Source organism: Ovis canadensis, chromosome 26, assembly GCF_042477335.2.
Source record: "Ovis canadensis isolate MfBH-ARS-UI-01 breed Bighorn chromosome 26, ARS-UI_OviCan_v2, whole genome shotgun sequence".
NCBI classification, from domain to species: domain Eukaryota; kingdom Metazoa; phylum Chordata; class Mammalia; order Artiodactyla; family Bovidae; genus Ovis; species Ovis canadensis.
This window is the reverse complement of record NC_091270.1, coordinates 23,791,838-23,817,996: the sequence shown is the minus strand read 5'-3', so window position 1 is coordinate 23,817,996 and position 26,159 is coordinate 23,791,838. Positions and strand designations below refer to the sequence as shown.

Genomic DNA, 26,159 nt, shown 5'->3' with positions numbered 1-26,159 from the left:
TTTTGGCAAAATGCACCCACATAATTAGCACTCAGGTCAAGTAACAAAACTTTAATCTCACTTCAGAAATGGCCTGTAGGACAATTCACTCCCACCTCTCCCTGAAGGGTAACCATAATCCTGATTTCTAAGACCATAAATTGGCCAGTCTTGTGGATGTATTATTTACTAATTCAAGGGTATTTGGTGGGAGTCCATTTTATTTGATGTTGATGTATGTTAACTAATTTAGGCTTAACTAGCGTGACTTAGTTCACACTAGTTAAAAAGCATGCCAGCTGCGATGGACCATGCAGAAGTGTCGCCGAGAGGAGCTACCCCAGCCCAACGTCAGGGGTGGCGGGTGAGACCGAGCTACCCCACATCCAAGGAGCGGTGGCTGCATGGGTGCAGGAGGGCAAAGAGGTGCTACTCCACCTTCAAGGTTAGGAGGGGCGACCTCTTCCAAGGTAAGGAGCAGTGGCTGTGCTATGCTGGAGCAGCTGTGAAGAGATACTCCACATCCAAGGTAAGAGAAACCCAAGTAAGACAGTAGGTGTTGCAAGAGGGCATCAGAGGGCAGACACACTGAAACCATAATCACAGAAAACTAGCCTGTGTTTCATTGTCTAACTCAATGAAACTAAGCCAAGCTGTATGGGGCCACCCAAGATGGATGAGTCATGGTGGAGAGGTCTGACAGGATGTGGCCCTTTGGAGAAAGGAATGGCAAACCACTTCAATATTCTTGCCTTGGGAACTCCATGAACAGTATGAAAAGGCAAAATGATAGGATACTGAAAGAGGAAATCCCCAGGTCGGTAGCTGCACATATACTACAGGAGATCAGTGGAGAAATAACTCCAGAAACAATGAGGGAATGGAGCCAAAGCAAAAACAATACCCAGTTAAGGATGTGACTAGTGGTGGAAGCAAGGTTCGATACTGTAAAGAGCAATATTGCACAGGAACTAGGAATGTCAGGTCCACAAATCAAGGCAAACTGGAAGTGGTCAAACAGGAGATGGCAAGAGTGAACATCGACATTCTAGGAATCAGCAAACTAAAATGTACTGGAATGGGTGAATTAACTCAGATGACCATTATATCTACTACTGTGGGCAGGAATCCCTTAGAAGAAATGGAATAGCCATCACAGTCAACAAAAGAGTCCAAAATACAATACTTGGATGCAATCTCAAAAACAGCAGAATGATCTCTGTTCATTTCAAAGGCAAACCTTTCAATATCATGGTGATCCAAGCCTATGCCCCAATCAGTAATGCCAAAGAAGCTGAAGTTGAACGGTTCTATGAAGACCTACAAGACCTTTTACAGCTAACACCCAAAAAAGATGTCTTTTTCATTATAGGGGACTGGAATGCAAAAGTAGGAAGTCAAGAAGCACCTGGAGTAACAGGCAAATTTGGCCTTGGAGTACGGAATGAAGTAGGGCAAAGGCTAATAGAGTTTTGCCAAGAGAGTGCACTGGTCATAGCAAACACCATCTTCCAACAACACAAGAGAAGACTCTACACATGGACATCACCAGATGGTCAACACCAAAGTCAGATTGATTATATGCTTTGCAGCCAAAGATGGAGAAGCTGTATACAGTTAACAAAAACAAGACCGGGAGCTGACTGGCTCAGATCATGAACTCCTTATTACCAAATTCAGACTCAAATTGAAGAAAGTAGGGAAAACTGCTAGACCATTCAGGTATGACCTAAATCAAATCCCTTATGATTATACAGTGGAAATGAGAAATAGATTTAAGGGACTAGATCTGATAGACAGAGTGCTGGAGGAACTATGGATGGAGGTTAATGACATTGTAGAGGAGACAGGGATCAAGACCATCCCCATGGAAAAGAAATGCAAAAAAGCAAAATGGCTGTGTGAGGAGGCCTTACAAATAGCTGTGAAAAGAAGAGAAGCAAAAAGCAAAGGAGAAAAGAAAAGATATAAGCATCTCAAGGCAGAATTCCAAAGAATAGCAAGAACAGATAAGAAAGCCTTCCTCAGCAATCAATGCAAAGAAATAGAGGAAAAGAACAGAATGGGAAAGACTAGAGATCTCTTCAAGAAAATTAGAGATACCAAGGGACCATTTCATGCAAATATGGGCTCAATAAAGGACAGAAATTGTATGGACCTAACAGAAGCAGAAGATATTGAGAAGAGGTGGCAAGAATACACAGAAGAACTGTACAAAAATGATCTTCATGACCAAGATAATCAAGATGGTGTGATCACTCATCTAGGGCCAGACATCCTGGAATGGGAAGTCAAGTGGGCCTTAGGAAGCATCACTACAAACAAAGCTAGTGGAGGTGATGGAATTCCAGTTGAGCTATTTCAAATCCTGAAAGATGATTCTGTGAAAGTGCTTCACTCAATATGCCAGCAAATGTGGAAAACTCAGCAGTGGCCACAGGACTGGAAAAGGTCTGTTTTCATTCCAATCCCAAAGAAAGGAAATCTCAAAGAATGCTCAAACTACTGCATAATTGCACTGATCTCACACGCTAGTAAAGTAATGCTCAAAATTCTCCAAGCCAGGCTTCAGCAACATGAACCCTGAACTTCCAGATGTTCAAGCTGGTTTTAGAAAAGGCAGAGGAACCAGAGATCAAATTGCCAACGTCTGCTGGATCATCGAAAAAGCAAGAGAGTTCCAGGAAAACATCTATTTCTGCTTTATTGACTATGCCAAAGCCTTTGACTGTGTGGATCACAAGAAACTGTGGAAAATTCTGAAAGAGATGGGAATACCAGACCAGCTGACCTGCCTCTTGAGAAACCTATATGCAAGCCAGGAAGTAACAGTTAGAACTGGACATGGAAAAACAGACTGGTTCCAAGTACGAAAAGGAGTATGTCAAGGCTGTGTATTGTCACCCTGCTTATTTAATTTATATACAGAATACATCATGAGAAATTCTGGGCTGGAAGAAACCCAAACTGGAATCAAGATTGCCGGGAGAAGTATCAGTTACCTCAGAATAACCTTCACCCTTATTGCAGAAAGTGAAGAAGAACTAAAAAACCTCTTGATGAAAGTGAAAGAGGAGAGTGAAAAAGTTGGCTTAAAGCTCAACATTCAGAAAATGAAGATCATGGCATCTGGTCCCATCACTTCACGGCAGATAGATGGGCAAACAGTGGAAACAGTGTGAGACTTTATTTTGGGGGGCTCCAAAATCACTGCAGATGGTGACTGCAGCCATGAAATTAAAAAATGCAAGGAAAGTTATGACCAACCTAGATAGCATATTCAAAGCAGAGATATTACTTTGCCAATAAAGGTCCGTCTAGTCAAGGCTATGGTTTTTTGAGTGGTCATGTATGGATGTGGGAGTTGGACTATAAAGAAAGCTGAGCACTGAAGAATTGATGCTTTTGAATTGTGGTGTTGAAGAAGACTCTTGAGAGTCCCTTGGACTGCAAGGAGATCCAACCAGTCTGTCCTAAAGGAGACCAGTCCTGGGTGTTCATTGGAAGGAATGATGCTGAGGCTGAAACTCCAATACTTTGGCCACCTCATGCAAAGAGCTGACTCACTGGAAAAACCCTGATGCTGGGAAGGATTGGGGGCAGGAGGAGAAAGGGACGACACAGGATGAGATGGCTGGATGGCATCACTGACTCAATGCACATGAGTCTGGGTGAACTCCAGGAGTTGGTGATGGACAGGGAGGCCTGGTGTGCTGCGATTCATGGTGTCGCAAAGAGTTGGACACGACCGAGTGACTGAACTGAATTGAACTGAGTGTGACTTAATGGAGGATATATTTATCCTGTGGGAAAAAAAGTGAACGTGTTAGTCACTCAGTTGTGCCTGACTCTTTACAAGTTCATGGACTGAAGTGGGTAGCTGTTCCTTCTCCAGGGGATGTTCACAAACCAGGGATCAAACCCACTTTGCAGGCAGATTCTTTACCATCTGAGCTACCAGGGAAGCCTGCAGATATTCTAGCACTTCAGAAAACTGTGGAGGTTAACTCAAACTTACGATTTCATTAATATATAATCACATTGTTAGGCACATAATTGGAAAAAAGAAAATCTTGCCATCTTCATTTGAGACAATGTCCCATATAGTAGCACTGTATATATTGAATTGATTAAGAACTAGCAAAAAAACTTTAAGAATACAGTGCTAAAAACTAAGCACAAAAGAAATGACTTTCAATAGAGTAAGACTGAGGTAACAACCAGACATGGAAAAATGGACTGGTTTAAAATTGGGAAAGGAGTACGTCAAAGCTATATATTGTCACTCTGCTATTTTAACTTCTATGCAGAGTACATCATGCAAAATGCTAGGCTGGATGACTCACAAGCTGAAATCAAGATTGCCTGGAGAAATATCAGCCTCAGATATGCAGATGATAGTACTCTAAAGTCAGAAAGACAAGAGGAACTAAAGAGACTGTTGATGAAGGTGAAAGAGGAGAATGAAAAAGCTGGCTTAAAACTCAGAATTCAAAAAACTAAGATCATGGCATCCATTATAAATAGAAGGGGAAAAGTGGAAACTTTGGCAGATTTTATTTTCTTGGGCTCCAAAGCCACTGTTGACTGTGACTGCAGCCATGAATTTAAGACACTTGCCCCTTGGAAGAAAAGCTATGACAAACCTAGACAGCATATTAAAAAGCAAAGACATCACTTTTCCTACAAAGGTCCATCAAGTCAAAGCTACGGCTTTTCCAGTAGTCATGTATGGATATGAGAGGTGGACCACATAGAAGGCTCAGCACCAAAGTATTGATGCTTTCGAATCATGGTGCTGGAGAAGACTCTTGAGAGTCCCTTGGACTGCAAGGAGATCAAACCAGTCAATCCTAAAGGAAAATCAACCCTGAATATTCATTGGAAGGACTGATGCTAAAGCTGAAGCTTCAATACTTTGACCTCCTGATGTAAAGAGCCAACTCATTGAAAAAATACTGATGCTGTGAAAAATTGAAGGCAAAAGGAGAAGGAGGCTGCAGAGGATGAGATGGTTGGATAGCATCACTGACTCAGTGGACATGAATCTGAAAACTCTGGGAGATAGTAGAGGACAGAGGATCCTGGTGTGCTGCAGTCTATGGGGTTGCAAAGAGTTGAACATGACTGAACAACAATGAAGAAGACTTGAGGTAAGCATCTGTTTTAGATAAAGTAGCACATTTCCATGCACACAAAAAAAGAACTAGTGCTTGAAGTCAGCCATGACCTCAACGGTTGTTACCAACATGCTTGCATTTGGTCTTAAAGATTTTGATGTTAATTTTCTAACTTTGTGCTCATTTTTAGAAAATGGCAGAACAGAAAATTTTCAGTTGGCTCATTTTTTAAAATCTATGTGAAGGATTTTAATTTTTTATATTTTCCTTTATAGTCCTTCATACTATTTCTTCTCTCTTACAACCCTGACAATTTTGTAGTCTAATAGAAAGTGGTTTGTGTTATCAACTATACATTGAAAGAGTTACACTGAATAATTCCTTAGTTATTTGTGCTGGTCAAGCACAAAATACAAAAGTTCATAATTCAAGAGAAAATTATGATTGTTGTTTTTACCAGTGATTCATTCATTCTTCTAGCAAACACTGAAGGGCCATCATTTAATATAAGACTCTGGCCTAGATGGATGGATTAAAAACTAAGAAAATCGACATTCTGTCTTAGCAAGCCGAGCCCTGGGCTGTTTTTATACAGGATATAAAACCACTGCTTAGTGATTTAATGAGGCAGCACCTAAGTTACTGTCTAGATGTAAAGGCCTGCCTCCATAGCTGGCCAGAAGGCCATGTGGAAGTCAATCTAGCTATTTCGGTTGTATTAATGAACAACTTAGACACAACTCACTGCTTTGACACTGCATGTTATGATAAAAACAGAATTAAAATTCCCAAAGCTTGACTCAAAGTTCCATATTAGCTTTTCAGGGAAATACTATAACTATTTCAAGTCAGCCTTGGGGCAGTGCTACCATTTACATCCTAATTTCCCTTTCCCTTACTCCAAAATCCTTGACACTAAAGCACATTCTTAGAAAATTTACTTATATGAATTTTTAAGATAATATGTTTAGTAAACATTTTTACTAAGGTTGTCCTTATGTCAATAACAATATCAATAGAATATGATACCAGATCACTTTTTCAAATAGCAAAACTAGTGTTCTTTTAGTTTGATAAATACACTTCCAAGAATTCCGTGTCATTTTAATCAGATAAATTATAACTAAAAGTGACATCTAAATATCCTCTGTTAACAATAAAAGACAGAATTCTTAAAAACTGTCACATGTTAGCAGAAGATTCAAGAGAGAATGGATTACATGATCATAAAGGATAAAGCAGAACTTAGGCTTGAGGAGAATCAGCTAATTAAAAGGTTGACTATGAATTCTTAGGCTCTTCCCAAAAGCAGAATATAAAATGTCAGTCATTGAACTTTTCAAGTTTAGATATCTTTTGTCTTTCCCTTTTTATTGCAATTTCTTATTTTTTTTTTCAATTTGATACATAAAACAGGCTCATTATCTTTCTATAGGGCTCACCATCTGACTTGGGTGTCACTTTCTGTCTGATATCATCTTGTAATGATGGTGGGATATTTACCACGGTTTCCTTTTCCTTTTAGAGTATATCTAACTGCTGTATCAATTTGCTCTTAATTAAAACAGTGAATTATATGTACAAAGATTAATATGTGATGGTAACCATGTACACATTTACGTGGCATTAAAAATGGCTTAATAGCAATTAGAGAGCTGAAAAGCAAGAATAATGGGTAGAAATCACTGTCAGATAATGCAAACTGAGGCACTGGAAGCCGCAAAGACCATTATTCATTGGCAACTACTCATGAGAATGCATAACTTTTAAGTAGCTAGATACTGTAGTGGATAGCGGGGGAGCTTGTGCCTAGAGTTTGGTAAGAGCAACACTGGACAGCTGACACATTCAAGTTAATCTCTTAGGATGAAAACTGGAAGGAAGCATGGATTCTGCAAGAGCAGACTTTGCTGATTTGAGAGACAAGAAGTGGATTTGCCAACAGAGACAGCAATGGATATTCAGAAATAGACTGGGAGAATGAAAACAGAAGTTATGGAAGCAAGTCGGCTATTTTCCAGCTATGTGGTGTTGGGCTACCTCAAGCCTGTTTCTCCATCTGCAGAAGGAGGTGCTGGATGACTAGCCTCTGCAAGCACCTCCCAGCTCTACGAGCCCATTGTTATGCATTTCTGGGACACACATGGGAATCCTGTCTAACGACTGGGGCTCACCCTCGGGGGCAGCTTCCTCCCCCAACATCAGGACAAAACTCATCCTGTTTTCTGATCTTCCTTCTCAATTTTGCACCTGTTTCCTGCTTCATAGGAACTACACTTGCACTCTAGTACCACTGCTTTGTGTCTTCTGGGACCCTAATTCACACTGAAGAGCCCTTGAACAAACAAGTCACCACCCTGCCCACGCGCACTGACTTTTCCAGAGATGATCAGGTGGAAAGGCAGCATATAACACGAAGTGAGTGGTCGGTGCCAAAAATGCAGGTGTCAGAGGCAGATGGCAGGGAGAAGTTTTTGAGAGGGAACCCCAGACGACCAAGTCAACTACCATACATCCTTTTGCCTCTATTTTTTCTGCTTTCCATCTCAGAGACTGAATCACAGGATCCTCCATTGGTTTATCAGTGACCAATATTTATACAGCCATAATAAAGCAAACAGTAATTTATACATATATAATACATACATTAATATATATATTTATACATACTTAATGGGGGAGAATGGGGGAAAGCAGAGCACTGTCAAAGAGTTGAAGCTTCAGCTACTATATAAAAAAGTCACTAGGAGAAGTTTAAATTCGATAAATATAAAATAGCAGTACTTGTGAATTAATTTAACAGGTTTATTAAATATCTATCACATATCTAGCAATTACAGGCATCGGAGTTACAAGTGAATGACACAGATAAAAATCCCTGCCCTCATGAAGTATACACATAAGTACAGGAAAAACATTAATTAAAAAATAAAAAATCAAAAGATAAAATATACTGGTGTGCTAAAGATGGATAAATGCAGGAAGCATTATCCCAATAAATGCCAGCTGCAGTTTTAGCTATAAAGGGAAGTTTTCACTGAGATAGTGAATTTGGAGTAAAGACCTTATGGAGGTAAGCTAAGTTTAAAAAGAAACCACACACACACAAATTCTTATCTAGCTATCAGGATGTACTAGAATCTATATGTACAAAACATATGTGAAGACAGAACTTGAGAAATAAAAGTTCCTGGGAGCATCTCACACTTTGTTTATGATATAGAGTAACAAGAAAAGCATTTTATGCCAAGAAGGAGCCTAAAAAATAAAAAGGACACATAAAATTGATTTATTAATGAGAATAGGTATTGAGCTCAAAAACTTTGAAATAAATGTACATTGAGGTCTAATTTGATGAAAGAAAAGCTAGTATTTTCAAGCTGGAAAGCACAGTTTTAATATGTGTAAATAAACACAAAATGACTTCAAGCTGATATTTGCAAATAAAAACATCTAATATCCACATTTTGTCCTATCTTTCATGATATATGTGTAAATAAACACAAAATGACTTCAAGCTATTTGCAAATAAAAATATCTAATATTCATCCATATTTTGTCCTATCTTTCATGATATATGGAAAAATCTCTTTTCTCAGCCATCTTTGCAGATTGGGCAGTGTATTTTACTAGTTCTAAGTGCTGGTTCATGGGCAGAAACAAAATGTATCACGTTCAGGCTGTAGCACCAAATTGCCTCCTATGTTATTACTCTTTCCTGCCACCACAATTGGAGACACATAAAAAGATGGAGCCACTATCATCTTATATTATTAACTGTCCATGATAAATTGATTCCTCTGGTGTCCTATGTTAAACACATATCCTGAGAAATAAAAGTAAACCTTTGTTATTTTAGTCTACTAATATTTGTGGGTTACCTGTTCATGCAGTATCCCTGACCTGCTCTAACTGATCCAGCAAGCCAAACTGTGGGTTTCCATTATTTCTAAATTGTCAATGTAAATACTTAGAGGAAAGAAAAGATTCTTATCCTTTAGGAAATATTCTGCTATAATTTTGCTTGACTTTTTAAAATTTGAAGTAGGCAAATATTAAAATATATCAAAACACCTAATAACAGAACCAAAACATAGACATTGATGAGTTACTACTACATCAGTAATTTAATATCATGCATTGACATTTGTAAATAAATAATTAAAATGGACTCTTCAGATGAAATTGTCATATAGTCACTAATTTCTAAAGAACAGAATATTAAGGATTATCTCAGAAGTAATACTTAATTATAAAATAAATATGAAGAAATAAAAATGAAAGAAAGTAATGTAGATACCCCACATAAGTTATTTGTAAAGTCAAAGAAGAGAAAAATCCTGAAGAACTTATCATTCTTCAGAAAAATCCTGAAGAATCTTATCATATAAAGATTTTACTTATTAATCTGTATGCTTTTTAAAAGAAAGAAATGGAAAGTACTATGCTAATTTGAGGACTAAACTCCACATATTTCAAAGATTTCAAAAATGCTTATTGGAAAACAAATATTCTTTTTTATTTGGATGGAAATGAGAAATAATGATCTATAAAACCGACAAAGTCCAAGAGGATTTAATCAGCATAAGTTTTCCTTATTTAATATTGTCTATATTTTAAGCCCTTGTTGATGGCTATTTTCCAATAGTCCAATATTTTTAATATCCTAGAAAACAATTTCAAATGGATTTTGTGATTTAGGCCTATATTTCAGAAATGGACTATTTAACGGAGAAATAAAGTATTTAAAGACTACTATATACTGTATACTATAAACTGTATCCTATTTATCCTTCAGATTATTGAATGTTAAAAGTTTTTGGTTAGAGGTAGACTCTGGTATTCACAAGAAAGCATTCTTTTTCTTTTTGAATACTAGTTTTATTCAAATGGAAAGATAAGTAGGACAACTCTGGTGGATTTTTATTCCTCCTCTTTTCCATGCCACAGAACTAACATTTACCTACGAGTGCATTCAATCATTCTTTCATTTATTCATTGGAAAAGTAAGAACTGACTGAGTATATGATAAATGATACACCAAGTACAAGTGATACAGAAATAAAAAAGGCAGCTCTTGCCCTAAAGGAACTCACTCTTTAGGAAGTCTAAATATCAAACAGCAAATATCAAGGTGAATGGGGGTTCTAGAATCATATGGACATGACTGGGTTCCAATCCCTCTCGATTTGTCCATTATTAGCTATGTGACTTTCGGGAAAAATTCCCTTGTCAATGAAATGTGGCTTACATTATAGTCTATTGTTTGGATTAAATTAAATCATATACATATTTGGTCACATAGATTTATGAATTATTACACACTTGAATTTAAATATGGTAGTTATTATGATGGCTTTTAAAAAATGTTTAAATGTAAGAATTGCAACAAAAAAGGGTTGATGAGGAACCTTCCTTATTTAGCCAGAAGCTGTGGGAATGGGGTCGGTAATTCCATACAGACATTAAAAGCTGGACCACAGCTCAAAACATAAGGAAAACTGAGATAACTAAGCTGTGGAGAGAAGTCGGAGAGTATGACACACACACAGGTCAGAAAAGGGTACCTGGGAGGGTTTAAGGAGCTGTGAGTACTTAGTAAGAGAGTGTTCTTGGAAACCTAGTGGGAGATGTGGCTGGAAAAATGGAAAATAATGTAGATTTCATTGGGAATGATCCATAATTTATCCTGAAGATGGTATACTTTCAACCAATTTGCTTTATATTACTAGCAGAATCAAGCCCTCTTTGTGGTTCAGAGGTGTTGAGATGAATTAGAACATAGTTTACACTTCAATCTATGGTTTTTCCTGTGGTCATGTATGGATGTGAGAGTTGGACTGTAAAGAAGGCTGAGCACTGAAGAATTGATGCTTTTGAGCTGTGGTGTTGGAGAAGACTCTTGAGAGTCCCTTGGACTGCAAGGAGATCCAACCAATCCTGCCGGGAGCCAGCATGAGGAACTCCGCCCATGGCAAAGGTCATGAGGAAGGAGCCTTGGCATACGCAAAGGCGTGATCAAGCCTCAGGAAACCCCCTGTTCCCGAGCATCTACCCCCAAAACCAGAGTCTATCTACTTTACTGTTTCATGCTCTCGCCTACACCTCTGACTTTATAGGGGGCTGTTCCTCACCGATTCTCTTGGAGAAGGAGTAAACGTGCAGCTCCAAGTCAATAAAAATTCCTGGGCATGACAAAAGTGTTTCAACTTACGAACTCCTCTGAAGGTTATCTAGCCTGCCTGTATAGGTTCATCTGGCCACATGTGATTGTTTACAGCCTCCTAACCTGAGAGGCACGAGATGTTTTAGACTTACTAAAGGCAAATTCTTTGGGGAAGTTAGAAATTATTAGTATAGTGGGTTGGTTAGGAATTATATTGGTGAAGGGTTTTTCATTTGTTGTGCCAATAATTGCTGCTAATTCCCTGCCCTCGGTGTGACAAGGGTGTCTCAGGTCAAACCTCTCTGCTGACAAACTAGCTTGTGTGACAGGATTATCTATACTCCTGCCACTATGCACATGATTGTTTACTACCTCTCAACCATAAATAGCATAGAGAGTTTGGAGTATTTTGAGAGTCTTAATTAGCATAGGGCTTTTGTCATTGCTGAGTCAATGATTTGCTGCCAGGCCTCCATATCCTTAGGCACCTGGGAATATATTAATCAATGTATTTGGAATATAGAAAAGGAAATATAATAGTTTTTAAGGTTAGCAATACTAGACCTTTTGAGTTAATGAATTTTCTCTTTTGTAATAGATCACTGTACTTTGTTATAAATCACTGTGTCCTTGCTATGTAAAAATGTAACTTTATCACTATCTTAAGACTAAATAGATCTTAAGGGGAACATTGGTGAAAGGATTTTCATTTGTTGGGCTGATGTTTGCTGCTAAATCTCCATATTCCCTGCCCTTATAATGAATATAACTAGCATATAGGAGAAATAAGTATTAGCCTTTAAGCATATAGGAGAAATAAGTATTAACCTTTAAGATTAATCACGTTAACCTTGGGTTAAATAAATTCTTTTCTTGATTGTAACTCACTACACCCTCACCCTATAGGAATGCAACTTTATTTGGAGGGTGGTGCCTGGTTTAAGAAAAAACACCTTGGAAAAAATAAGTTTTTTGGTTATCAGAAAGAAAGGGTCGTAAAATGTCAGCAGGCCTCATGGCCAGAAGATGATGTAAAACCGCTAAGATCTTTTTTATGTAAAGCACCTGATTTTGATAAAGGTCAGGACTGCTGACCCCCGCGTGACTCTGTATTCATCCCTATGTGTAACGAAAGGTATATAAGCAAACCTAAAAATAAAGAAATCAGGATCAGTTTCCAGAAAGACTGATTCCCCCATGTCTTCCTTTCTTGCTCCCCGTTTCTCTGGCTGAATTCCCAGCCAGATGAATTCCCATCTGGAGTGTGGGTGCTCGCCATGTCTACTTACTTGTCCTGGCTTTCAAGCCCACGCAAGAAGGAGCCCAAGGAGGGGCACCTTCTGATATTCAAGTGGCACCGGTGGCCCAACGTAGATGGTGCAAATTCCTTGTCTTGGAATTTTATTGGTATCCCACGTAAACCAAGTTATTCAGCCTCTTTTTCTCTCCTACTATTTTCTGGCCGAATTCCCATCTGGTGCATGGGTACCCACCAAGCCTGCTAATTTTGCCTGGGCTTCTAAGATCGGACCAGGGGGCCTCAGTGCCTCCTCTCCTTCAGGAAAACGGGAAGACGCCTGCGGCCTACGTAGGTGGTGATTGGTATTCCATGTAAACCAAGTTATTCAGCATCTTTTTCTCTGCTAATTTTCTAATCCCGCTATATCTGTAATTAAGTAAGTTATTTCCAAGGACGCTGACTCCGTCCCCACCTTCGAATCACCCTGGATCCACCGGGGCTGGACCCCGGCACAATCCATTCTGAAGGAGATCAGCCCTGGGATTTCTTTGGAAGGAATGATGCTAAAGCTGAAACTCCAGTATTTTGGCCACTTCATGCGAAGAGTTGACTCATTGTAAAAGACTCTGATGCTGGGAGGGAGTGGGGGCAGGAGGAGAAGGGGACGACAGAGGATGAGAGGGCTGAATGGCATCACTGACTCGATGGATGTGAGTCTGAGTGAACTCTGGGAGTTGGTGATGGACAGGGAGGCCTGGCGTGCTGCAATTCATGGGGTTGCAAAGAGTCGGACACGACTGAGTGACTGAACAGAACAGAACAGATCAGAGTATTTATATCCATGCAGTCTTTATATAAGTGAGTGAGCAATTGAGGATACATTTTTCACTTTAGGAAATAACATGAGAGTTTAAAATATAAGTAAAATCTATGATATTTATTCAACATATATTTATGAAGATTACTCAGTGACAGGTACTATGCTAGTCTTCAGTGATAGACACAAAAGTCTGTTTCTTTCTTTAAAGGATATTACAGTCTGAGTGAGTGAAATAGATAGAAGAGTAGTAAATTTTAAGTTGTGTGTGCTCTCATAAAAGTTTATGAAAGGCATGAGTAGTATGGAGAATAAAGTGAAGTGAAAGTTGCTCAGTCGTGTCCAACTCTTTGTGATCCCATGGACCACACAATCCATGGAACTCTCCAGGCCAGAATACTGGGGTGGGTAGCCGTTCCCTGCTCCAGGGGATCTTCCCAACCCAGGCATCGAACCCAGGTCTCCCACATGGCAGGAGGATTCTTTACCAGCTGAGCTACCAGGGAAGCCCAGTATGGAGAATAGAATGGCTAAAAGCTCTTAGTAAGATCACCATCAGGAGGACCAGCAAGGAGGTTACCTCAATGGTTCAAGTTAGATTACGATGGCTTGAGGTGTAACAACTGCAGTGTTGATGGGGACAAGGGCTGATACCAGGTCTATAACATGTTCTTACCCTGAGAGTCCATATTTGAAGTACAATGAAATGACAGGTTTTTCTGTGAAAATGGTGTTACACACATGGGAACATACTCTAAAGAAATCCAAGTGCTCTGGGAAATGAAGGATAGACTATGAGGGTCCTGAACTTGTTCTCTCATAAATCTGGACTCACCCTCAAGTAGACCTGCTCCATGGCAGGGTTCAATGGGAGCGTCTGCCATTGGAGTTACCTCTGTGGTAGCTGAACCGTCACTTTGGTGATTTTGTTTTCCATGCAGAAAGTTTATTTCACTCAAAGACGAATGGGCAATGACGTCTCTTCCCACCTGGAAGTGTATAATCTCAGTGTGAACAGCTGGTGGAACAACTGCGGGTGGAAACTTTGCTCTGCAGAAAACAACCTTGAGGAGCCGCCATGGGCACCCTGCTCTCAGGACTCAGGCCCATCTGCAGGGCTGGCTGGGTGCCTGGTCACTTGCTAGTCAGAGTTTAGGACATACAGTGTCTCCATCAGCAAGTTCCTCTCCTTCCACACCACTGCCCCCTGGGTGTTGAATGCTCCTGTATCTCAGACAAGCTGCCAGTGGTTGCATCAGATATAAATCCCTCTTCTCACTGGCTCATCAGAAAAAAAAAAAAATCAAAATTTCCTGGAAGGTATATATTGAAGGCCAGAGTATATTAAGTCTGTTATTGACTTGATTTTTTTCTGCTTATTCTACTCCCTCCAAAGATGAGAGAAGGTTAGTGTGGCATGCCCTGATTGCACATAGGAATCATTGCATGTGGATGCTTATTTGGTTTTCATAAAGAAGAGCTTTCATACAGATTTCCTTTCTGCACACACATAAAAATCAAATAAAATACAGTATAGGAGTCTGAAAACAATTTTTTTCTGATTTTAATTTCTTTTATTTTCTTACTATTTAAAACTTCTTTCATTTCCTTATTCCTTTCTCTTCCTTCCTTTTCAGGCTTTTTTTTTTTTTAACTTTCTGCTCTACTTTTCTCATAACATTAGGATTCTGGTTTACTTTCTCCCTGGCCTGTTTTAGTTTCCCCTCAAGTCTTCAACCTTTCCAAACAGTGTCTTCCTCTAATTACTTCCTTCTCCCTTAACTCAGTCTTCCAGTTTGCCTGTCACTGATTCTGTGCATCTTCCAGAAGATGGAATTCTTCACAATCCTCGCCCTCTTGTGAGCTGTCTCATTTTAGTTGACCACTTTCTTCTGACTCTGAGAGCAACTAGGGGATAATGTCATGTGAGTCTCCTCTTCTGCTCTTCTACTGGGCTGCCTTCCATTCGACACTCAGCAAAGAGAGAAAGACTCAAAGGGAATATAACTCTAAACAAGGAGATTTCTTTGCAGGACACAGAAACACATCCGTGTCCTTTACATAAACCCATGGAACTGAGAGGCTGGTCTATGTAACCCACTGCCACTTGGGGACCATGAACAATCACAGGAACCTCAGGAAGAGTTGCTCAGCTTTGCGAGACTGATGACATGCAACGTGAAGTGTGACTACAGAGTGAGCGTATACTCAATACTGTTCTCTTCTGTCTAACTATGACTTTTTCTCTTCCAGCCCATAACCAGGATGGCAAAATCAAGAGATGGGGGAAATTCTGGGAGACAGTGAATGTAAAAATGAAGCAAAATGTGTCAGCTCCCTACTGTGTCCACACACAAGATATCTGGTCACCCTGGATTCACAGAAATCTATGAAGATTGTGTAATGGTGTTTTATTGTTTTTAACCAAATACATAGTAGCAAATGATATATTACATTCACTGTTTCTATAACTGTTTATTAAGTGGATCTGCTAATGACAGGTTATGTGTCAGAAGATGCAACTAAAGTTATATACATTTTTACTTAACATATTAAATTTAATAAATTCCTTAGTCAGAGTAGATTGAAACACACACACTTACCATGTGTAAAATAGATAGCTAATGGAAAGCTGATGTAAAACACAAGGAACTCAACCCAGTGCTCTGTGATGACCAACAGGGGTGGGATGGAATGGAGGGGTGGGAAGGAGGTTCAAGACAGAGCAGATACGTGTATACTTATGGCTGATTCATGTTGTTGCACAGAAAAAACAAACACAACATTGTAATTATTCTCCAATTAAAAATAAATTTTTAAAAATCCCTTAGTCACCAAATACTGAAAATGTTATTATATATAGAAATAATTAAGCTCTACTAAGAATAAAAATGATCTGTAAAAATTTTTGTAATAAGATATAACTGGCATATAACAATTATATAAGTATAAAGTATATATTATATTGGTTTGATATATTTATATCTTATAATGTGGTTACTGCTGTCAGTTCAGTTCAGTTACTCAGTCATGTTTGACTCTTTGCAACACCATGGACTGCAGTACGCCAGCCTTCCCTGTTCATCACCAACTTCTGGAGATGCTGAAACTCATGTCCATTGAGTCAGTGATGCCATCCAACCATCTTATCCTCTGTCATCCCCTTCTCCTCCTACCTTCAATCTTTCCCAGCATGAGAGTTTTTTCCAAGGAGTCAGTTCTTTGCATTAGGTGGTCAAAGTATTGGAGTTTCAGCTTCAACATCAGTCCTCCCAATGAATATTCAGGACTGATTTCCTTTAGGATGGACTGGTTGGATCTCCTTGCAGTCCAAGGGACTCTCAGGAGTCTTCTCCAACAACACAGTTCAAACGCATCAATTCTTCGGTGCTCAGCTTTCTTTATAGTGCTGCTCTCATATCCATACATGACTACTGGAAAACCCATAGCTTTGACTAGATGGACCTTTGGTGGCAAAGTAATGTCTCTGCTTTTTAATATGCTGTCTAGGTTGGTCATAGCTTTTCTTCCAAAGAGCAAGCGTCTTTTAATTTTGTGGCTGCAGTCATCATCTGCAGTGATTTTGGACCCCTAAAAATAAAGTCTATCTCTGTTTCCATTGTTTCCCCATCTATTTGCCATGAAGTGATGGGCCTGAATGACATGATCTTAGTTTTCTGAATGTTGAGTTTCAAGCCAACTTTTTCACTCTTCTCTTTCACCTTCATCAAGAGGCTCTTTAGTTCTTCTTCGCTTTCTGCCATAAGGGTGGTGTCATCTGCATATCTGAGGTTGTTGATATATCTCCCAGCAATCTTGATTCAGCTTGTGCTTCATCCAGCCTGGCATTTTGCATGATATACCCTGCATATAAGTTAAATAAGCAAGGTGACAATATACAACCTTGACGTACTCTTTTCCCAGTTTGGAACCAGTCTTTTGTTCCATGTCCAGTTCTAACTGTTGCTTCTTGACCTGCATACAGATTTCTCAGGATGGAGGTAATGTAGTCTGGTTTTTTCACCTCTTATAGAATTTTTCACTGTTTGTTGTGATCGACACAGTCAAAGGCTTTGGCGTCGTCAATAAAGCAGAAGTAGCTGTTTTTCTGGAACTCTCTCACTGTTCCGATGATCCAACGAATGCTGGCAATTTGATCTCTGGTTTCTCTGCCTTTTCTAAATTCAGCTTGAATTCTGGAAATTGCTGATTCACATACTGTTGAAGCCTAACTTGGAGAATTTTGAGCAGTACTTTGCTACCGTGTGAGATGAGTGCAATTGTGTGGTAGTTTGAGCATTCTTTCGCATTACCTTTCTTCGGGAGTGGGATGAAAACTGACCTTTTCCAGTCCCATGGACACTGCTAAGTTTTCCAAATTTGACGGCATATTGAGTGCAGCACTTTCAGAGTATTATCTTTTACAATCTGAAATAGCTCAACAAGGATTCCATCACCTCCACTAGCTTTCTTTGTAGTGATGTTTCCTAAGGCCCACTTGACTTCACATTCCAGGATGTCTGGCTCTAGGTGAGTGATCACATCATCTTGATGATCTGGGTTGTGAAGATCTTTTTTGTATAGTTCTTCTGTGTATTCTTGCCACCTCTTCTTAATATCTTATGCTTCTGTTAGGTCCATACTGTTTCTGTCCTTTATTGTGCCTGTCTTTGCATGAAATATTCCCTTGGTATCTCTAATTTTCTTGACGAGGTCTCTAATCTTTCCCATTCTATTGTTTTCCTCTGTTTCCTTGCACTGATCACTGAGGTAGGCTTTCTCATCTCTCTGTGCTATTCTTTGGAACTCTGCATTCAAATGGGTATATCTTTCCTTTTCTTTTGCCTTTTGCTTCTCTTCTTTTCTCAGCTAATTGTAAGGCCTCCTTAGACAACAATTTTGACTTTTTCCATTTTTTGTGTGTCGGGGGGATGGTCTCGATCACTGTCTCTTATACAATGTCACGAACCTCCATCCATAGTTCTTCAGGCACTCTGTCTAAGAGACCTAATCCCTTGAATCTATTCATCATTTCCATTGTAGAATCATAATGGATTTGATTTAGGTCATACCTGAATGGTCTAGCAGTTTTCCCTACTTTCTTCAGCTGAAGTCTGAATTTGGCAAATGAGGAGTTCGTGATTTGAGCCAAAGTCAGTTACCATCTTGAGTCTTCATCACTGGTGAAAGTAATGGCAAACTGCCTCAGTATTCTTGCCTTGAGAACCCCATGAACAGTATGAAAAGGCAAAAAGATAGGACACTGAAAGAGGAACTCCCCATGTTGGTAGGTGCCCAATATGGTACTGGAGAAGAATGAGAAATAACATCAGAAAAAATGACGAGACGGAGCCAAAGTGAAAACAACACCTAGCTGTGGATGTGACTGGTGATGGAAGTAAAGTCTGATGCTGTAAAGAGCAATATTGCTTAGGAATCTGGAGTGTTAGGTCCATGAATCAAGGCAAATTGGATGTAATCAAACAGGAGATGGCAAGAGTGAATGTCGACATTTTAGAAATCAGTGAACTAAAATGGACTGGAATGGGTGAATTTAACTCAGATGACCATTATATCTACTACTGTGGGCAAGAATCCCTTAGAAGAAATGGAATAGCCATCATAGTCAACAAAAGAGTCTGAAATGCAGTACTTGGATGCAATCTCAAAAACGACAGAATGATCTCTGTTCATTTCCAAGGCAAACGATTCAGTATCACAGTAATCCAAGTCTATGCCCCAACCAGTAATGCCAAAGAAGCTGAAGTTGAATGGTTCTATGAAGACCTAGAAGACCTTCTAGAACTAACACCCAAAAAAGATGTCCCTTTCATTATAGAGGACTGGAATGCAAAAGTAGGAAGTCAAGAGATACACTGAGTAACAGGCAAATTTGGCCTTGGAGTACAAAATGAAGCAGGACAAAGGTTAACAGAGTTTTGCCAAGAGAATGCACTGGTCAGAGCAAACACCCTCTTACAACAATACAAGAGAAGACTCTACACATGGACATCACCAGATGGTGAATACTGAAATCAAATTGATTACTGCTGCACCTTTAGCTAAATTCCTATCACATCACATAATTATCACTTCTTTTTAGTTATGAAAACACTTAAGATCTGGCGTCACAGCAATTTTGAAGTTTGCTATATAGCATTGTTGACTGTAGTCACTACTTTGTGCATTAGACCTCTAGAACTTCTCCATCTTCTCTCTGCCAGTTTATACAGTTTGGCAGCATCTCCCTGATTCCCCTACCCCTGGCACCTGTTAACCACCATTTTACTCTGTTTCTACAAGTTTGACTTTTTTAGATTCCACATGCAATATAATACAATATTTGTCTTTGTCCGGCTTATCTCGTTAAGCACAATGCCCTCACATGGCAAGATTTCCTTCTGTTTTATGGCTGAATAATATACTTGTGTGTGTGTGTGTGTGTGTGTGTGTGTTTGATGGACACTAAGTTTGTTTTCATATCTTGGCTATCATGACTAACGCTGTGAAAAACATGGGGGAGCAGAAATATCTGAGAGTCTGCTTCCATTTCCTTCCTGTTTACACCCAGAAGAGGGATTAATGGATCATACGGTAGTTGTATTAACAATGCTTAATATTTGTGAGGGCTAACTATTGGTGCTATGCTCAGAATAATACAGTGAGGTAGGCTGCTCTTTAATGTAACATTCTGAAAGAAAGGAACTCAGGAAGGTGAGTATTTGCTCACAGCTAATAAGTGGAAGAGCTGGGTTTGAGAATGCTCTACTTGGGGATAGCAGGGGAAAACTGTACGTGTATGTGTGTGTGTGTGTCCATGTGTGTATAATACATGTATATACACAGCCATATATAGCTTTGATCTCTCTTGGTATAGAAAAATCTTTGTGCAAATGTGAACATTAAAGTTTAATTTAAATCACTGTCATTCTAAAGTGGAACTGTCCATTAATCACATTCTGCAGAGTGTTGACTGCTTCAATACTCAACTTGGAAATTGCTGCAGGTATCTTTCTTCCCATTTCAAGCACCTGTTCTGCAAAAACATGCTACATTATCTCTCCCATCAGCATTTGGTGTGTTGCAGCAAAGTCAAAAGCATCTTAAACATTTCAAGAAGAATTTCTTTGAGATGTAAACTGAAAGTTCGTTCAGTCAGAAAGCTGAGCTCTATGACAATTCTCATAAAACTATATTAAGTGCTACATTTTGAGATATTCTACCTCTGTTTTCAGAATCCACTGGGCATCATTTCTTCTTCATTCCCCATTCACATTGTCCCATATCTAGCAATGAACTAAGAGCTTTGTCTTGTTTAAAAACAATAATTCCCATCTATTACCAAAGCAAAATCTGTTAAAACCTTCCAAGACTTGAGCATTATAATAGGAGGTATGATATGTAAAGTCAAATTTGATATCATATTATCATATACATATATATTATAACTCTATATAAATTGCACTCAGTGCAAAACAACATCCTTCTGCCTCTATTAGGAAGACCTCAAAAAATTAACATATAATAAAAAATGGGGCATAAATATCCTTTAATATAATCATATGCATATATATATGCATTATATGATAATATGTTCATATATGTGCAACAGATGTGAAATTACATTTTCATATTTGTCTTGCAATTGCTGTGAATTTATTAGTCTTTAGTAAATTCTAAAATTTATAGCTATAAAAGCTATTTTCATAACGTTTGCATCTGTAAAGTAAACAAAATTTAATACATGATCTCTGCAGGGATCTAATGATTTAAATTATATCACTGTAGCCTTCAAATAAAGTAAAACTTTCAAAATAGTGTTTTTTTTTAAAACGCATGGCCTCATCTACTCAAACTTAAAATACTTATGCAGTATTCTCTGCGCATTTGATAAGTTACAGAAAAAATTTATTTGGTGTGTTTTAACATATACCAAATCAAATAAGGCTACTCTCATATTTTCAGGCTAAAAAGTGTTGGACAGTAACTTGCAAAAAGAACAAACTAGTTTGAGAGAAAGGGTCACTCTGAGGTTATCAAGAAGCCCATCTTAAAAGGAGAGTGATGGATTATACTCACTCCCCTCGTGAGGGGGGAGGTTGATAACATCAAGATTAGAAGAAGTAGGATCAAGGCAATAAGTAACCTTGTTTATTTGGAATATAAAACTTATTTGGAATCTGTCTAAACAACTGATAGATAAATCAACATGAAAATGTTCTTCCCAAGAACATAAAAGTTAGAATAAGGGGTTTTTACAAGAGGAAATGCCAAAGGTCTTTCCACATAATAAAACTTTCTGCTAAATTTCACTCCATTCAGTTTAGAGTGATTACAGAATTTAGTTATGTGAGATGCTCCCATTCTGAATTTCTTCTGAAAACACAGACATGAATGTGTTAAATTTTTTTTTCAAAAAGCATTCTATCAGTGTTGACTATACATTAAACCAGTTTATTGCCTTAAGATGCCTCTTAAGATATCAGCAAAACAATTTTCATCTTTCTTGTATTTGTTGTTACACAACCAAAGCTTTGTTTCTGAGAACATGTGCTGCGTTCTAAGTCACTTCAGTCTTAAGATCCTATGGACTGTAGCCCACTAGGCTCCTCTGTCCACGGGATTCTCCAGGCAAGAAGAGTGGAATAGGTTGCCATGCCCCGTTCCAGGGGATCTTCTTCAAGGGATCAAACCCATGTCTCTTATGTCTCCTCTATTTGCCAGGCAGGTTCTTTACCAGGAATGCCACCTGTGAAGCCCTTCTGAGAACATACATACATGCAATCATATCTAAGGTTACTAGACTAAGCACATTCTTAAAAAATCATAAAAATAACTATTTTCTAAAAAGCATAGGAAGGCTGATGATATTCAAGTGTTTAAATTCTTTCAAGCAAAACTGAACTCTACCTCTTAATTTGTCTACATCTAAGAAACTCAATTTTTCTTGAAGAAATCTCTAGTCTTTCCCATTCTGTTCTTTTCCTCTATTTCTTTGCATTGAATACACAGAAGAACTGTACAAAAAAGATCTTCATGACCCAGATAATCATGATGGTGTGATCACTCATCTAGAGCCAGACATCTTGGAATGGGAAGTCAAGTGGACCATAGAAAGCATCACTACGAACAAAGCTAGTGGAGGTGATGGAATTCCAGTGGAGCTATTTCAAATCCTGAAAGATGATGCTGTGAAAGTGCTGCACTCAATATGCCAGCAAATTTGGAAAACCCAGCAGTGGCCACAGGACTGCAAAGGTCAGTTTTCATTCCAATCCCAAAGAAAGGCAATGCCAGAGAATGCTCAAACTACCACACAATTGCACTCATCTCACATGCTAGTAAAGTAATGCTCAAAATTCTCCAAGCCAGGCTTCAGCAATACGTGAATCATGAACTCCCTGATGTTCAAGCTGGTTTTAGAAAAGGCAGAGGAACCAGAGATCAAATTGCCAACATCCACTGGATCATGGAAAAAGCAAGAGAGTTCCAGAAAAACATCTATTTCTGCTTTATTGACTATGCCAAAGTCTTTGACTGTTTGGATCACAATAAACTATGGAAAATTCTGAGAGAGATGGGAACACCAGACCACCAGACCTGCCCCTTGAGAAATCTGTATGCAGGTCAAGGAGCAACAGTTAGAACTGGACATGGAACAACAGACTGGTTCCAAATAGGAAGAGGAGTATGTCAAGGCTGTATATTGTCACCCTGCTTTTTTAACTTATATGCAGAGTACATCATGAGAAACGCTGGACTGGAAGAAACACAAGCTGGAATCAAGATTGCTGGCAAAAATATCAATAACCTCAGATATGCAGATGACACCACCCTTATGGCAGAAAGTGAAGAGGAGCTAAAAAGCCTCTTGATGAAATTGAAAGAGGAGAGTGAAAAGGTTGGCTTAAAGATCAACATTCAGAAAACGAAGATCACGGCATCTGGTCCCATCACTTCATGGGAAATAGATGGGGAAACAGTGGAAACAGTGTCAGACTTTATTTTGGGGGGCTCCAAAATCACTGCAGATGGTTATTGCAGCCATGAAATTAAACGACGCTTACTCCTTGGAAGAAAAGTTATGACCAACCTAGATAACATATTCAAAAGCAGAGAGATTACTTTGCCAACTAAGGTCCCTCTAGTCAAGGCTATGGTTTTTCCTGTGGTCATATATGGATGTGAGTGTTGGACTGTGAAGAAGGCTGAGCACCAAAGAATTGATGCGTTTGAACTGTGGTGTTGGAGAAGACTCTTGAGAGTCCCTTGGACTGCAAGAAGATCCAACCAGTCCATTCTAAAGGAGATCAGCCCTGGGATTTCTTAGGAAGGAATGATGCTAAAGCTGAAACTCCAGTACTTTGGCCACCTCATGCAAAGTTGACTCTTTGGAAAAGACTCTGATGCTGGGAGGGATTGGGGGCAGGAGAAGAAGGGGACGACAGAGGATGAGATGGCTGGATGGCATCACGGACTCGATGGACGTGAGTCTGAGTGAACTCCGGGAGATGGTGATGGACAGGGAGGCCTGGTGTGCTGTGATTCATGGGATCGCAAAGAGTCGGACACGACTGAGCGACTTAACTGAACTGAACTGAAGAAGCTCAGAACAAAATGTCATCTGTAGAATCTTTTTCAATATATTATGAGGGAATAAAATACTATACTTAATCTATGTGTAAACTCACTAAGTTACAAAATTAGTTTCTAAAATGTATCAACACTTCACTCACTCATTGAATTGTTTGCTTTAAATGTGTTAGTCTCAGAGGAGCTTTGAGGATGGATGTCCATGAAATTTTGTGTTTTCTCTATAAAAACATAACCTGCATGGTATTAATGAATAGCTACTACATGCTTCTTAACAATCTGTATATAAATGGTATATTTCTTCCTACAAGGTTTTATCTCAGGCCGAGTTTGTTACAAGCAGAAGATTTGTCGAAGTCAATAGCTCTGGGGAACCTGGCTAACAGAAGCCAACTACTCTCAAGGAACACCACTTCAAGCCAAGCTTGTCCTGCCCAGTGAAGCATGTAGTGAAGAGCCAGGAACCAGCTGGAAAGCGGCCTGGGGGTGTGCGCAATGAAAGGACTCACGGTTCCCCTTCCACGATGCTTCCACAGTGAGGGCAGGAGCGTGGCACTGAGGGAGATGTGTGGGCTTTGGATTTAGGAAATCTTCAGTTTAACAGTGCTTCCCTCATGGCTCAGCTGGTGAAGAATCCACTTGCAACTCAGGAGACCTGGGATCGATCCCTGGGTTAGGAAGATCCCCTGGAGAAGGGAAAGGCTACCCACTCCAGTATTCTGACCTGGAGAATTCCATGGACTGTATAGTCCATGGGGTTGCAAAGAGTCAGACATGACTGAGTGACTTTCACTTTCAGCTTAAAAGCAGGCAAATTAGCCTTTAAGAGCCTCAATAAATGGGGATGTGACTATCTTGTTCATGGTGTGCTTTAAAGGGATTAAATGAGATAAAGGATGTACAATGGTTGGCACACTGATTTTGCTTGAAAACTAGTGGTGAACATCATCACCTTTTTAACATGGATCCTTCAATACAAAATAGAGGTTTGATTTTTGGTTGTATATCTGTGCCTGTCTTTGTAATCATGGAGGGTAAGCATCATTATAAATGATGCTTTTATATATATATATATATATATATAAGCTTATATATATATAGTATATAAGCTTATATATATAGTATTATAAATACTAACTATCCCCAAAACTTAAGCCATAAAATTTGAATTTATTTTATGTAGGATTCCTTCACGTAGCCAAGCGTGAAAGTGAAAAGTACTTTGACAGCCTTCTTCCCATTTAATTCCTCACATGTAAAAATCAGAAAGATTCACAACCATATTATGTTAATGATCAGTTTCAAATGCCCTAGAACCACAATAAATGACCTCCGATGTCCATAACCATTTTGTGACTCATCGTTCATAACCACAGGACTTCCCTGACATTTATCTACTCTGTTAAACCACCACCCATGTCTGTGTAAAAAAGAAAAAGGGGGCATGAGCAGGTATATGTTAAAGTCATCTGAACAAGGCCATTCAAGCTTATGACCCAAAGCATATCAGAAGACTCAGTTATTCAATTATGGAGAAACCAACCTATCATTGCACATTAATTAAGTGTAAAATATGAACTGTCTCTATATATCTTCATCCTGACACCGCAAGCAATATTAGCTGAAGTATTATTTTTATATGCTTTAACAACTTAATATATTTAAGGGTGGCATAAATGTCTCTTGACTATCTTTTATTCTGATAGAACATTGTCAGGTAATTGTGCGCTGTGGGTTATGAACTGCAGTCACCTGACTCTAATCTTGTGCTCAGGCCTGCACTGGAAGCATCCATCAGGAGAAAGTGCACCCAGCATTCAGACAGCATCCAGCAAGCATACCACCTCCATCAAAGCTCCTGCTCCCCAAGAGGGGAGGGACCACTATGCAGAAGAGGCATGGAAGGGCAGGGAAGTGATTCCCAATAAGATGATTTTAGACCTCGACTTCTTAAAGTCATGTGGCCCTTTGCATTTATTATTAAAGTACAAATAACTCTGGGAGGGCTAACACCTTAATCCATTATCAGACCACAACTGGAGTGTCATTTACACACACCAAGCTGATCAGAAATATGAACTGTCAAAAAGAGTGGGGCATAACCAGAGAAAAGCAAGAGAAAGACAAAATACTTCTACTTAACTTCTCAAGTTTCAGTTCAAATTCATGCCGGTTCTATGCTTGTGAGATAACAGAAAAGGAAATAATTCTGCTTATAGATGATCCTTGCATGACTTTTTCTTC

General features: G+C 39.1%; 1 pseudogene; it reads left to right on the top strand.

Moving 5' to 3' along the window:
* The first annotated feature begins 283 nt into the window (after nucleotides 1-283).
* The window catches only part of LOC138430808 (eukaryotic translation initiation factor 3 subunit C pseudogene), a 42,780-nt pseudogene continuing 16,904 nt past the window's right edge, over nucleotides 284-26,159 (top strand).